The sequence below is a fragment of the Arabidopsis lyrata genome, assembly GCF_000004255.2.
Source record: "Arabidopsis lyrata subsp. lyrata unplaced genomic scaffold ARALYscaffold_3, whole genome shotgun sequence".
NCBI lineage: Eukaryota > Viridiplantae > Streptophyta > Magnoliopsida > Brassicales > Brassicaceae > Arabidopsis > Arabidopsis lyrata.
The window spans coordinates 23,420,947-23,433,720 of NW_003302553.1; positions in this window are offsets into that span (position 1 = coordinate 23,420,947).

A 12,774-nucleotide genomic window follows, 5' to 3' on the forward strand; every position below is an offset into this window, starting at 1 on the left:
GAATTGATCTCTAACTCCACATAACAATTCCTAGCGTTTTATATATGTTTAACAATTGAAGGTAGTTACTACTTTCAATTGTTTGATAAATCAAATGATATATTACTCCGGAAAATCATATATTTATGACTATGAAAAACATCTTTAAGAAAATTTCTACCATAGAAGAATCATATAATAGACTGTGTTCATGATAAGAAATTATCCTGATTCCTGACTAAGCTAGAGAATTTATAGTAACTAGCCATGAATTCAAAAAGAATTAAGAAAATAGCCATGAGCTACAGTACTTTGTCTGTTGGATGTCGGAAAGCTTGTGTAATTACACACATGCCCTTTATAACATGTTTTTTTCTCGAATTACATGTGATAGAATAATATATCTCTTTTTATCATATTATTTTCCGGTATTACACGTTATTTATAAAGAGCACATGATATTTTTTGAAAATACACTCTATTCAGTTTAATATCTTTCTCTATCATGTTATTTTATAGTAATACACGTTTTTTTATTATGATCACATATGATTTTCTTTAAAAAAAGATTCTTATTTTCTAGTAATTCACGGTTTTTATTAAGATCACATGTTATTTCTTTGAAAAAAATACTCTATTCAGTTTAATATCTTTCGCTATCATGTTATTTTGTAGTAATACACGTTTTTTTATTATGATCACATGTAATCTCTTTAAAAAACGATTCTTATTTTCTAGTAATTCACGGTTTTTATTAAGATCACATGTTATTTCTTTATAAAAAGATTCTATTCAAGTTTAATTTTTCCGTAACAATGTTTTTAAAAAAAAAAACACTACGTAACAATGTTTTTTCTTAAAAATTCACTACATTTTTTTAAATAGCATGTATTTTAGTTAAATATAACATGTGAAATTTAGATCTTACGTGCTATTTTTAAAAATATCACGAAACAATGTCGCCTACTGTAGATCTAAAAACAAACGGAGGATGGTTTTGTTATTTCACCTCTTCAGACAAGGTGGGTCCATGCTGTTTTCCGACAATATTTTCTCTCTCTGCTAGTTTCCTAATTTATGTGTTTTATTTGGTTATTCACTAATATTACCCACTAAGCTACCATCATTAATTTGGTGGGAATATGATCTCTTCACTCCAAAACATCATGATGTACACAACGACAAGAATACTCTCCTATTTAATTTTTTGATAAATCCTATCGGCTGATCCGGTCAGTTCCGGTAGAAACGTACCGAAGTGTTTCAGAGTAGACTTCTCTCCGAAGGGCCACTACACTGCCTGTTCTGAGTTTGGAATGCTTTCATACTAATGTTAGGGAGTAGAGAGATCGCCTGTTACTGACTACCAGGTAAACTGTTTGGGTCTACCCAGACTTCTCACATATGTGATTTTTGTTTCCAAGGTGAATCGAACTAGGGTTAGTTCCTTCCAACATTTTTTCAGTTCTCTCTTACCACTAGACCACAACTGTGTGGGCTAACCTACTATTTTTCAGATCCAATCAAATAGTTTGTATTTCAGTTTAAAAGTCCCCAGTTATATAAATAACCATGCATCATTTTATATATTATACAATATTTCTCATTTCAAGAAAGATAAAAGAGAGATATTGTGGCATCGCTATCATACCGGAACGGTTTGTCTCATGCATGGTGTGGCTATGTCGACAATAAAGAAGTAAACTATATTTAACCAAAGAAAAAGAAGTAACTATTATAAATTAATAATAAGAGTTCTTAATCCAGAATGTCAACAAATGAAGCATCTTATTCGGAACATGCCAAGGAAGTGGCAGAAAGAAGGAAGAGTGAAAGGAGTGGCTCTTACAAGTGAAAGATTTCAATTTATCTTTGACTCGGAACATGACTTAGAAGATGTGTTAGCTAAAGGAGTTCATACATTCAATGAATGGACTATTGTTGTCGACAGATGGTATGAAAATCCCCCGGAAGATTATCTGCGGTTCATGTTGATGTGGGTTCAAATCTGGAACCTTCCAGTGAATTACTATACAGTTAAGGCGATAACTGCTTTGGGTGATCTGATTGGTGAAGTTAAGGAAGTCGTTTTCGATCCGGATATTCCTCAGATACAAGAGTTTGTTCGAGTAAAGGTGCTATTTGACGTCTCAAGACCTCTGCGAAGATCCAAAATTGTTAACCTGAAGAATGGTGAGATAGCTACTGTCAAATTTCATTATGAAAGAGTTCAAAAGAGATGTTACGAATGTCAAAGACTTACGCACGAGAAGGATGTGTGTCCTATTCTTATCAAGTCAAGACAAGACCAAGCTACTGCTCGTCGGAATGGCCAGCTCATTCCCAAACCTCCTCCGACTCCGTTTTTGAAAGAATCTGACCCTCTTTTTGGAGTCTTAAAAGAGAGTCAAGTTGGTGTGGATCCAAATGCTGGAAGACCCAGAATATCTCCAGTGGTATTAGAAGGTATGAGGCAATATCCAAGAGTTGCAAATGAGGAAGAAAGGTCAATCAGAGTTGATAGGGTGATCCAATCGGTGAGTGAAGCTGAAAAAGATCCCTTTATGCAAAAATCTGTTTTGCGTTTGGAGTCCCTTCCCATTGTTCATCATGATCTGTCAAGAGAGAAAGGCGTAGTTTTTGGTTATGATAAAGAAGAATGTTCAAACAGAGTTGCTAGAAATAGCCTGCAAGGATCTTCTGTCTTAGAAGAAGCTACCAAGTCTAGTGAAGCCAGAGACTGGCTTATGGAACCGGTGAACTCGTTGTCAATCAGTGAAGCAGGCTGTTTACTTGCCCTTTCTCAGCCTTTTACTGATAGTTCAACGGTTTATAGACCTGGCCTCTTTGAGGCTGGATCTTCCGGGACTTTTCAGAATAAGGTTAAGAAGAGAAATAGGCCAACCAAAAATGCTAGAAAACTTAAACCCAAAGATCCTTTAAGCAGTATTCTTGATCAAAGGCTGGTGGTAGGCTCAGATGTTGGTACAAAGGAGAAGAGAAAAGCAGTTGGCAAGGGTCAAAGCACTGCGAAGGTTTCTAAGCTTAACCCTAAGTTGGTGGTCCCAAATGAGGGACCGTCCAACGCTTAATGAGTCTTATGAGCTGGAATTGTCAAGGATTGGGACGGTCTCATGAATTGACGATTCCTAGACTCATGGAGATAAGACGTGCTCATTTCCCTGAGGTTTTGTTTTTGATGGAAACCAAGAACTGTAGTAATGTAGTAGTAGACCTGCAAGAATGGTTAGGATACGAAAGAGTCTTCACAGTTAACCCGGTTGGTCTCAGTGGTGGGTTAGCTCTTTTGTGGAAGAAAGGTGTAAATATCGATATTAAGTTTGCGGATAAGAACCTAATTGATTTCCAGATTCAATTTGGTTCTGTTGACTTCTTTGTCTCATGTGTTTATGGAGACCCAGCCTTTAGCTCTAGACCGTTAGTTTGGGAAAGAATCTCAAGGATTGGAATGCATAGGAAGGAGCCCTGGTGTATGTTAGGAGACTTCAATGCCATTCTTCACAATGGTGAAAAACTAGGCGGTCCAAGAAGAGGAGACTCATCTTTTTTACCCTTCAAGGATATGCTTGAAAACTGTGACATGCTGGAACTTCCCAGCAAAGGTAACTCTTTCACTTGGGGTGGCAAGAGGGGTACTCTATGGATTCAAAGCAGGCTGGACAGATGTTTTGGCAACAAAAATTGGTATAGGCAATTTCCTGTGTCTAACCAAGAATTTCTGGATAAAAGAGGGTCCGATCACAGACCGGTTTTGGTCAGACTTACAACAACAGAAGAGGAGTATAGAGGTAATTTCAGGTTTGACAAACGTCTCTTCAATCAGCCTAATGTAAAAGAAACTATCTGTCAAGCCTGGAATGGAAATCAAAGGAATGAAATTTTTCTTGTTTTTGATAAACTGAAGAAATGCAGATCTGCTCTTAGTAGGTGGAAGCAAGAGAACAATTTGAACTCTTTCACTCGGATAAATCAGGCTAGGGCTGCTTTGGAGGTCGAACATTCTTCAGCTTTTCCTAATACTGTTTTGTTGAACTCCTTGAAAAACGACTTGTGCAAGGCTAACCAGGACGAAGAAACTTTCTGGAGTCAAAAGAGCAGAGCTAAATGGATGTTTAGTGGAGACAAAAATTCAGAATTTTTCCATGCTTCAGTCAAAGACAACAGAGGAAAGCAGCATATTGACCAACTTTGTGATGTCAATGGTAATCTCCACAAAGATGAAGCGACTAAGGGTGCTATTGCAGAAGCTTACTTCAAGACTCTTTTCACTTCCACTGATCAGAGCAATTTCCAAGACCTTTTTGAGGATTTTCAACCTAGAGTCACTGTGGGGATGAATGCGGTGCTCATTGCCTCTGTCTCAAAGAAAGAAATAAGGGAAGCTGTCTTTGCAATTAAAAGTTCAAGTGCTCCTGGAGCTGATGGGTTCACAGGTTTTTTCTTCCAGAAATATTGGAGTATTCTGGAGAGTCAGGTCACGTTGGAGATACAGAAATTCTTCCTCACTGGTTCCTTCCCATCCGAATGGAATTTTACTCAGCTGTGTATGCTGCCAAAAAAGAAGAAACCAGTCAACATGACAGATTTAAGGCCAATCAGTCTTTGCTCTGTGCTATACAAGATTATTTCAAAGATTTTGGTAAGGAGACTACAACCTTTTCTACCTGAACTTGTGTCTCCTAACCAATCTGCATTTGTTGCTGAAAGGTTAATTACTGATAACATACTCATAGCTCATGAGGTGGTACATGGGTTGCGCACGCATAGACAAGTGTCTAAGGAGTTCATTGCAATCAAGTCTGACATGTCAAAAGCTTTTGACAGAGTGGAATGGAATTATGTGAGAGCTTTGATGGTTGCTTTGGGTTTTAATCAGAAATGGGTACAATGGATTATGTTCACGATTACTTCTGTCTCCTTCACTGTCTTAATCAATGATAAGGCTTATGGAAACATCATTCCTTCTCGAGGATTAAGGCAGGGTGACCCGCTGTCACCATTTTTATTTGTCTTGTGCTCTGAGGGTCTCACTCATCTCATGAATAGGGCTGAGCGTCAAGGTCTTCTTAATGGCATCAGTTTTTCTCCTGATGGACCTGCTATACATCATCTTCTTTTTGCTGACGATTCTCTATTTATGTGCAAAGCCGACAGAAAGGAAGTCTCAGTGATCAAGAACATCTTCAAAGAGTATGGAGCTGCTACAGGTCAAAGAATAAATTTTGACAAGTCCTCCATTACTTTTGGTGCCTTGGTAGAGGATGATTGCAAGGATTGGATCAAAACTGAGCTTGGTATAGTTAATGAAGGTGGAGCAGGAACATATTTAGGTCTACCAGAGTGTTTTAGTGGATCTAAGGTTCAGCTCTTAGACTATATCAGGGATAAACTTAAAGCTAGACTGTCGGGCTGGTTTGCTAGGACTCTATCCATGGGTGGCAAGGAGATTTTACTCAAAGCTGTGGCTATGGCCATACCTGTATACGCAATGTCTTGTTTCAAATTGACAAAGACAACTTGTGAGAACTTGACAAGTGCGATGGCAGTTTGGTGGCATTCTTTGGAACACAAAAGAAAGACACATTGGGTGAGCTGGGAGAAAATGTGTCTATCTAAAGAACAAGGAGGGCTGGGTTTTAGAGACATCGAAAGTTTTAACCAGGCTCTGTTGGCTAAGCAAGCATGGAGAATACTTCAAAACCCCTCCTGTTTAGCTGCAAGATTCCTCAAGAGTAGATATTTTGTTGATGAAGATTTCCTTGAGGCTGAGATAGGGGTCAGGCCTTCTTATGCTTGGAGGAGTATCTTGCATGGTAGAGAACTGGTTGTGAAAGGCCTCAGGAAAGAAATAGGGAATGGAAAATCCCTTAATGTTTGGATGGATCCTTGGATTCATGATTTTGCTCCTAGACTTCCTCTTCAACGACATTTCTCTGTCAACCTGAATCTCATGGTAAAGGATCTCATTGATTTTGAAGAAAGAGACTGGAAGAGAGACTTACTGGAGGACTTGTTCTATCCAGCTGACGTGGAGCTAATTGTAAAGAGGAAACCAGTGGTGTGTTTGGATGATTTTTGGGTCTGGCTTCATTCAAAAACAGGGGAATACTCTGTTAAATCAGGTTATTGGTTAGCCTTTCAATCTAATAAGCCTGATCTAATTCGTGAAGCGAGTCAACTGCCCTCAACCAATGGTCTTAAAGAAAAGGTATGGTCCTCTAAAACAGCCCCAAAAATAAAGCTTTTCATCTGGAGAATTCTCTGCTCTGCCCTGCCTGTTGCGGATCAGATTATTCGAAGAGGGATGGATATTGACCCGCGTTGTCATGTTTGTGGTGCTGATGGTGAGTCAATAAACCATGTCCTTTTTACTTGTTCCTTAGCTCGTCAAGTTTGGGCTTTGTCTGGTATTCCTACTCCTGAGAATGGATTTCAAAATGGCTCAATCTTTGCCAATATCCAGTTTCTCTTTGAGCTTGAACAGAACTTGATGATACATGAACAGGTAAAAAGATCATGGCCATGGGTTCTTTGGAGGTTGTGGAAGAACAGAAACAAGTTGTTTTTCGATGGTCTCACTTTCTGCCCATTAAAGTCAATAGAAAAGATTCAAGAAGACACACATGAATGGTTTCTGGCTCAATCTCAAATTCAGAATGTTGATCCGGTTTTAGACAGGCTGATTGATCCAGGTATGCATAGATGGGATCCTCCTCCTTCTGGTTGGGTCAAATGTAATATAGGTGCTTCTTGGTCTGGGAAAAAAAGATTATGCGGGGGTGCTTGGGTGTTAAGGAATGATCTTGGAGAGGTTTTGTTACATAGCAGGAAGGCTTTTAGTCATCTATGTGAAAAAAAAGATGTGATGTTGAATTGTGTCAGGTGGGCAATTGAAAGTATGCACAGTCACAAGATGACCAGAGTTCTCTTCGTTTTTGAGCCAGGAGACTTATTGTCTGCGTTTGCAAGGCCTTCTGCCTGGCCTTCCTTTGCTTATCAAGTTTCAGAGTTAACTCATTTTTTGGAGAAGATTGGAGAATGGAAAGTTATGGAGGAAAAGGTCGTCGCGAACAGGGGAGCTTCTCTAATTGCTCAAAGTGTGGTCAAAGAGGTCAGACTACAATCTTATGTTGCTTCTGGTCCTCCTTTTTGGCTTAGTCAGTTCTTTGAGGTTGAGAGAACCTTTCTCTAACTATCGCTCTTTTTCCTTGTCCAATCTTTTGTCATCCTTTTTTGGTGTTTGGTACTTACCTGTTGCAGCTCTCATGTAACCATTATGGGTCTCTTTTGTAATTGCTCTTCTTGAGTTGAAATATCAATACATAATCCTTTCAGTGAAAAAAAAAAAAAAAAAATTAATAAGAAATGAATATACGAATTTGCTTTGTTGGTGTTAGAGGAAGAATAATTTATTAATATTTGGACAAAGAAAAAAAATGACTGGACACATGATGTGTTTGGACTAAAGGACATTTTTGTGGGAACAATACTCACATGTGCTTTCAGATGTTAACTTTAAACTGCCATATACCTCCAATTCGTAATTTATACACATTCAATACGATCGTTTTCCTTATCCATGAACATTTGCACAATGCAGTTTATTGGGAGTGCTCTCTAATTATTATGCAAATTAAAAGAAAATAAAACAAAGATCCAGTCACATTATATTTTGGGTTTGGCTTAGCATTTGATGATCCTTCTTTATCTTTATTCACCTCACTCTTTTTAACCCATTGGATCATATAATATTCCTATCACAACATTAGCGTCCTGAAAATGTTGAAGTATTTTTGTGAATTACAATTAAAAAAAAACGAAATTTTATTTTGGCAGTATTTTTGTGAATTACTACTCTGTTAAGGTTCATTGTAGGTCATTGTAAAGGTTCATTTCAAGTTAATGAGAAATGTTCAATCAGGTAAACACTAATCTCTCTAAATTTAAGTACTATATAAATTATTTTATATTTGTTGAGAAATTATATCATTAGGTTAGGTAGTATCGATCAGAACCGCTTCATATCACATATGTAAACAACATTTCTCAGGAATGCCTCTTTTTCGGATCATGTAGAATGCTACTTTCTTAATATTGTATCCACATGTATATTTAAAGTGTGTATAAGAAGAACACATCATTACTATTTTTTTGTTAATCAAATAATTACTTGTAATTTTAAGAAAATGATTATAATAATATTCAAATAACATTTGACAAAGTAATTAAACACGTTTGAGTGAAGTAGAAATTTGGTGTACCTTTATTATGTAAGTCTAAGACCTTTTTTGGACCACATTTAAACATTTCCATATGAATATATAAACCAAAAAAAAACAAACTTAGTCCAATGTAATTAATCGAATTTTATCTAGTTCCGATTGCCACAGTAATAGTATCTACTATATCTTTTGGTCACACCTTTTAGTACGTATTCCAAATGGAGATAATTTGCTTTACAAATCAATTAACCAAATTAAATTAGACCGAATTAATTTCGATTTGTTTTGGTTCCATATTTGTTCCTCTAAAGTCTAAAGCCTTGTTTGAAAAATCGCTAGGCGCTAGTCGGGCGCTCGGTATGGGTCTAGCGATTAATCGGAAAATCGGATTAAAATCAGGGATTAATTGGGGATTAGTTTTAGGGTTATTTTAATATTTTTAAAACATATTATTCCAATATTGTTTTCAAAATTGCAGTAAACACATAAAACTTTATTTTTGAGACAAAATTTTATGATTTTTATTGCACATTTATGATTTTTATTAAAATTTTAACATAAGTTATTGTAAAACATCACAAGCTCCCACTTTAAATGATTGAATAACAAAAATAAAAAGTTTTTTTATACTTGCAATCTAAAAATAATCGGGATATGTAAGATTAGGCGGAGAGTAATCGGATTAGGCGGGAAGTAATCGGATTAGGCGGAGAGTAATCGGGTAACTGATTTCTTTAGGGGATTAGTCATTAATCGAGGCGGATAGGGTGGGCCTAGCGATTAAGCGGGGAGTAATCGGGGTAGGCGGGGATTTTTAGAACAGGGGTCTAAAGTGAAACAAGAAACTTTGAACTTTGCGTGTCTTCTACAATTTTTATTACTCCCTGTGGCTTCTTGGTTACATTTATTTTTAACATTCTTTTTAAATATCACTTGTACTTTTCATATTTTGGGTAACGATTGGTAGCTTTCAAGTTTCGAATCGACCATATCGTTGATAACAAACAGTTTGGATTTAAAACGAACCGACTGTTATGAACCATTTCGAGGGAAATTTTTGTTTCTATTTTCGAAAATAACAAATGTTGCAAAAGAAAATATCTATATTATTGTACTCACCAAAACATTTAAAGTGATTTTGGTTTAAATGACAAGCATTTTTTTTTACATACATTAATATTTAAATTACTTTTAAGATTCTAGGTTACTGGATAAAAGCCTGCGCTACACGGCGGAATATATTTTTATAAAATAATTTTGTTTCTATATAAGTATGATTGAAAAAATTTGAAAAGCTCTTAACATTTGATATCTTACATTTACTCATATTTTAGTACAATTTACTTTATTATATAATTTATGTATGTATATATTAATAAATATGTTATATATTATTTTTAAAAAATAATGTATTGTATAACATATTTTATATATAATTTTAAAAAATAAATTGATATAAACTCACACATAATTTGTTTGTTTATTGATATAAATTCACACATAATAGTTCCAACTCATATTATTTGTAACTGACAAACTAAATTTTTTTTCTTACGAATTTCAATCTAAAGAATTTTTAAAAAAAATCCAAAGATAACTTCTATTTTTAAATTTTTTTTTAATTTAACGCATCAATCTAAATTCAAGTGCTAAATTTCATACTAATAGTTTCATCTTTAACAATAGGATTTAATTGAAAAAAATTGTTTACTTCTTGTTTTTTTTCTATATTTCACTCCATTTAAGTATGAGTGCTAGGTTTCATTCTAATGATTTTATTCTAACTAAAATTAATTTCGTGAAAAATATGATTTCATTTTTTAATCTTAAGGACCAATATTTTTTAATGAAGCTTTTTGTTTTTAAGAAACACTTAAACCTCAAATTTAAACTAAAATAAATATTATAATGTTCTTTATATAATTATCTAATGGATCAAGAAAAAGCTAAATATAATGATACATATATTAAAAATAAATTACAAAAATTTATTTAAGATAATAAAGAGGTAGTAAAAAATATTTGATATATGTACTACAATAATTTATTTATTATATATTGCATAACTAAAAAACAAATACATAAATATGTTAGAAAATAATTAAACATCTTAAGTAGAAATTAGAGATGGATCTTCTTAACATTATTTTCCCTGTTGTGCGATGATTATAATTGATATTCTTAATTCTCCATACCAATAAACCTGAAAGTTTCTTATAATCATCAAAAATTTTATTTTGCTTCTGAAAATTAAAGAAGAAATATTATATGGCATACTTTCTAAAATAAATTTTGAATCAAATTTTTACAATGAATTTTTCTTTGATATTAACCCATATAACAACATAAAAAATAGATACATGGATATAGTGGAAAAAGACGAGAAAATGGCTACTTATGAGATGATAATCTAAAATAGACAATAGATATTAATTTTTAAAAAATATCAAAAATAATGTAAGATATATATTATATAGTCTCTAAAATTAAAATTTAGAACTACGCTTTTACAGTGATATTAAATTTGATTTTTTAAAACCCATACAACAACAACAACAACCAACCAAACAACCCACCAAAAATGATGTTGGAAAATGATAAATACATTACTTTGTAATGATGTTCTGTTGTTTAATTGCTTTTCTTCCGTTTTGTATCTGTTCATAAATTGTTTGGATGTTAATCTATTGAATCATTCAGACGAAAAAAAAAATCTTAGATAAAACACAAAATTATAAATTTCATGGTTTTGAGGTTTTCTAGGTCTTACAAACGGTGTCGTTTTGAAATATATCACACATATTGATATATTTTTTATAAATAATATATAATATAATTTTATTAGATTTAGGACTAATTAAAGGGCGAAGATTTAAACACAGACTTTATGAGTTTTTAATATAGAAAATTTATAAATTGTTTTGCGACATTCTAAAAAAAAAAATCTAGAAAGACATTTTGGTGAAACATAAGAAAAATGAGAAAACTGTCATTAAAATCCCTAATTGATTGAAAATGTTGATTTAAATATTCAACTCCGACGAAACAAAATAAATATCAAATGTATGTTGATTTTCCAAATAAATACCAAACTTTCGTTTACCTGACCATATTAGGCATGGTGTTAAGTGGGTTAACATACCATGTTAACGAGGTTAATTTCTGTTAATAGATTCGTTAATTGAAAATGACAACATTCTCTCTAACAATAAAACGACGTCGTTTTGTTGTAACTCGTCAATAAAATCCTGAGATTCAAATCATATGAAGATTTAGAGTTACGTATTTTGCTCGATTTGGGTACCTAAAATTGAATCTAGGGATTTAGTTCAATCGTTACGATAAAATGACGTCATTTTGTTGTTATAGGAAACGATGTCGTTTTCAATGAACATGTATCTTAACAGAAAATTTACTCCATTAACGGGATCTGTTAACCCACTTAACGGGAAAAATGGGTAGCAAAACCCTCACCTTTTTTTATAAACATATTAAAAAACCTCAACTTTTTTTTTTTGGATTTTTAAACCCTCACTTTTTGATAAATGGTAAAATAAACCCTATTATTAATAAATTCAAACAAATCGTTGTATTAAAACATAAATAAATGTAAATAATCTGATTAAGGATTTTTATCCTCAAAATTCTTGTCTACAATTTTTTCTAAATTAAAATTTTTAAGTCATGATGTAAAAAAGTTAAATAATGAAGTTGTGTCTGGTTATATTATGAAAATTCATCAACGTGAAACCAAACAGATTTTGTTACGAATGAAATATAAATTTTTATACCGAACCGAATATGAGTTTATATTAACAAAATTTTATTCGGTTCGATCACTCAAATCTACTAACGTGAAACCAAACTAAATTTTATAATACTACGAAAAGTACATGAATTTCCACTTCAAAATATTACCCAAATATTTTCATTGGCCGAACTAAATAAGATTTACTAACAGTTAATATTTCTATATATATATATAATGATATATTAAAAATATAATATAAATTACATTTAGTTAATCATTATTTAACTATATTACTATTTAAAACCTGAAAAATCGAACAAAAAAAAAATCAAATGTGCCATCCTATAAATTTTGTAGTTTATATAACATAACTTCTAATGGTAATAAAAATAATTTGCCTAATCTCAACAAAATTGTGAATGAATTTTTATAGCACAAAAACTGATATACCTCAATTTTTACAGGTTTTAGGTATGATTTAGATATAGGTTTTAGAGTCTATTTGTTATTTCTAGAGTCTTTTTTTAGTCATTTTCAGGTTTTTACATGTTTGAGATGCATTCAGAGATTATGGAGCATTCTGGAGGAAAACAGAGAACTTATATTGCAGAAGAAATCCGGAGACCAAAATTCGCGTAGGTGTCGATCGACACCACTTCTGGTGTCGAGCAACACCAATATCTGACGGCAATTCAAATACGCGTTTTATTGAAGTTATGAAAATTTGCAGATTTGCCCCAGAACTTTTCCCTATTTTCAAAGAAGTCCATGCACGTTTTTAGAAGTTATATATATATATTT